Genomic DNA, 3,744 nt, shown 5'->3' with positions numbered 1-3,744 from the left:
GAGTAGTCTAGGAATGAATGTGAGTTTAGTCTTTGATGTGATATGAAAAGTAAAACAGAAAACAACTTTCATCCTTTCATGTATTTAAAAATGTATTAATAAATTATTACAGCTTGTTCTTACACTTTTAAAATAAAAGTGAAAGTAGACACCTCCAAACAGTATTCAAATATATGACTACCCTTTCAATTAAACCAAACGGAAAGGGACAGGGTTTCAGTGTATGTGTATTCACAGGTCAAGCCGAGTTCACTTGAATTGGTTATACAAGGCAAATTACATGTTGGAGGGAGCTGCAGGTTTTGTTTGCACCTCTGAGCAGCTAAGCACATTCACTGCAAGCGAAAGGGTAAACTCCAAATCATGTAAAACAATATTCAGCAGGTGTTTCACACAAAGTATGTGGGAGTTGACCTTTTCTGATCTAGTATAAAGGAAAGTAGTCTGAGAAGTGAGGAATTCCTTCTCTTATTCCCTCTGTTAGACTCCTGCAGACAGAGATTATATTGATTTATTAACTCTGTAGCTCTTTTGGAAAGTGTGCTATTTTGTGTTGGCGTGAAAGAAATGTCCTTTCCTGTAGAAAGGACTTGCTTATTTGATTTGCTACATCTTGTTACATTTTGCTAAGACTTGGGAGATACTGTGATGTGAAATCAGTTTACACACTTAGTACCCCTCCAGTGATTCTCTGTGCAGTGATTTAGCAAAACTGCGTATCATGCCTCAATTTTCTCTTTTATGAGCGGAGTTGTATTTGTGTATCAGACAGAGCTCTTTTACTGTTAGTTGGACTTTGGTGTATTTTTTTGTGTCAAACCCTTGTTTGTTGCTTGAACAAGATGTTCTTTGGAATTACTCTCATAGCATCTGACAGCAGTAGCTTCCACTGGGTAAGGAGCTGGTGCACCAGGATCAGAGAGAGTTAATGTACAAAGCACTAACTTTGACATGTTTATGATTGCTGCTGCTGTAATCTGGAGCATGTGATATTACTGGCCTCCATCAACAAAACTTCTGCTTACAGCACTAACCGTTAACAACTACTGCACTTTCTTTTAGGTACAACTGATAGAAAGGGGCAGAGAGGGAGAAATAGGCTGCATTTTACTCCCAGCATGTAGGACTTGGGATAAAGAAATTCCCAAGGAGATTTGAACTGGGTGTCAGGGAGCAAGGATCAGATATTGTAATGAACTCTAGAATAAAGAAATTGCTCTCCGTTTGACTGTCAGGGAGCGGCAAGGGCCAGCAGCTTCCTAAGGGAAGAAGCTGATGGTAACAGGGATGGCAGGTCACCAGCCAGGGCCCAGATCTGCAGCAGCTGAGGTGAGCAGCATAGGCCTAGAAGTGGTAGCCAGGCTGAAGAGTCCAGGTCATCAGGCAAGTCTTGGCCTGTTCCAACTTTAATGATTCTATGATTCCATGATATAGATGGTATTTTGTGTATTGTATGTCCATGAGTAGTGTAGTTAAGGATGTGACTTCAATTTTCTAGTTTTGTGAAAGAACATTACTCTTAACACAGCAACATTTTTTAATAATGTCTAGAGCATTCCTTATTAATATAATTTGTTACCTTCTGAATTGTCAGTTCTTCAGAATTCTTCTCACTTGATAGAACTCTTTTTATGAAATATTAATTTCTAGATAAAAGTCATAGTTTTTTCTTATTATTTGTTAGTTAATATTATTTGCACTTTATGACCTTTGTCTTTACTATTAAAGTCCTTTTTGTAAACAGGATTAGATCAAACAACTGGCCACTCCAGCAGCATAAGCATTTACAGTTTAGTTGAATTCCCTTGTGTTTAAACTCATATTTCTTCTGTTTTCGTATGAGTGACTTGTATTTTATTGTAAACAGTCCTGCAACAATTTAATAAGTGTACTAGCAGATTATATTAGAATTTAATAATTAATGCAAATGACAGTAGAAATGTTAGAGCTATTACTTTACAATAGAAATCCATAAACCGAATTCTCAGTCAGTTCAGATAATCTCCTGATATATGTCAATCACTACGCTTTCATGAGCTCACAGAAGCCCTCTAATAAAAGTTGTAAGCACACTCAAATTAAATTTCAAGAGGTGAGCTAAAGTAATACCTGTAGGTTTAATCCACAGTACAAAATAGATGTAGACATATTGGATCAGGTCCAGCAAAGGATCCTGATCATCATGAAGATGATTAATGGATTTGAGCACCCATCATGTGAGGAGAGGCTGAGAGAGCCGAAAGTGTTTTAGCCTGGAGAAAAGAAGGATCAGGGGGATCTTATCAATATGTATGAATACCTAGTGGGATGAATAAAGAAGACAAAGTCACTGGCAGGACAAGAGGCAATGGGCACAAACTGAAGTACAATAAATTCCATTTAAAGATCAGAGAAGTCTTTTTTTTACTGTGAGGGTGGTCAACACTGGAATAAGTTGCCCAGGAGTCTCCATCCTTAGAGGTACTCAAGACCCAGCTGAACATGGTTCTGGGCAACCTGCTTTAGTTGAGCCTGCTCTGAGCAGGGGTGATTGATCTCCAGAGGTCCCTTCTGACCAAAATGGTTGGTTTATTCCAGGTAAGTTAACTCTGCATTTGACTAAATTCATTCTGTGATGGTTTACTTGCATTTTATATTTTGCACTCCTATGGACGGTCTCCAGTTGATTGCATTCTTTTTTGAAATAGGAAGTCCAAAACTAGATACAGTACTTCTACTTATTCAGTGGCAGGCTACTTTTTTATCTATGACATCCCTACTTACAGCCTAGGATTAGATTTGCCATTTCATTTTCTTTTTTTTTTTTTTCCTTGAGAGCATGATATTGTTGACTCATATTCAGTTTGTTATTCGTTTTAATATCCCAGTCCTTTTCCATAGAACTGTTCAGTCAGATACTGTCTGTCATCTGTTTTACAAAAATCTTTTTTTGGGGGGCTTAAAATTATTAAAATGGAGAAATAAGCATCATAGAATTTGTAAAGGACAACATACAAAAATTCTTTTAATTAGTCCGTCACTGTCAGATAACAATAAGCATAGTCCTAAGTGTTGTGTTATGTATTACTTTTATTGAAATGCATCATATTTATTTCTCCAGCATGTCAATGAAAGTTTGAATTCCAGTGCTGTTGTCTAAAGCACTTGCAACTGCTTTGTTTGTTGTATTTCTATGTTATCATTCAGGTCATGAATATGCAGTGCTATCATAAGAAAAAATCACTTAATGAAAGCTTCTCAAGGGTTGATGAGGTTTTTTGCTAGTCTTGGACTGTTCCTGGCTACTGTTCTCTCAGTGGTCATGTCAGCAGCATATGGCAAAAGTTCTAGGACGAATACTCAGTTTATCTTTAATGAGGGATATTCACCAGGTGTATCCCACTATTTTCTGAGTATCTGTATTGTTTATATCTCACAGGTGAATCTTTTCCATGTTCCCCCTAGTTAACTTGGGAATGAATATGGTTTCTATCTGCCTTCCAGTAGTGTGAACTATATAAACAAGCCTCTGTAATACCACTTCAATCATTATTTGATTACATACTAAGAATTTAATTTCTTCCTGTTTATTTTGTCTATGCCTTCTAAAGTTTAGAGACATCTATGTGTTCAGAAGATCGGCCACTGTTTTCTTTGTTCTCCTTCCAGCAATTGTATTATTTATCTCAGAGCCTTCTCCCATTTTTTGGGCATTTGTCCATGTCACTGCACATATACATATGGAGTTATGATGCCACCTCCCTG

Source organism: Phaethon lepturus, unplaced genomic scaffold (genome assembly GCF_000687285.1).
Source record: "Phaethon lepturus isolate BGI_N335 unplaced genomic scaffold, ASM68728v1 scaffold10654, whole genome shotgun sequence".
Classification (NCBI taxonomy): Eukaryota; Metazoa; Chordata; class Aves; order Phaethontiformes; family Phaethontidae; genus Phaethon; species Phaethon lepturus.
Note: the sequence above shows the minus strand (reverse complement) of the source record.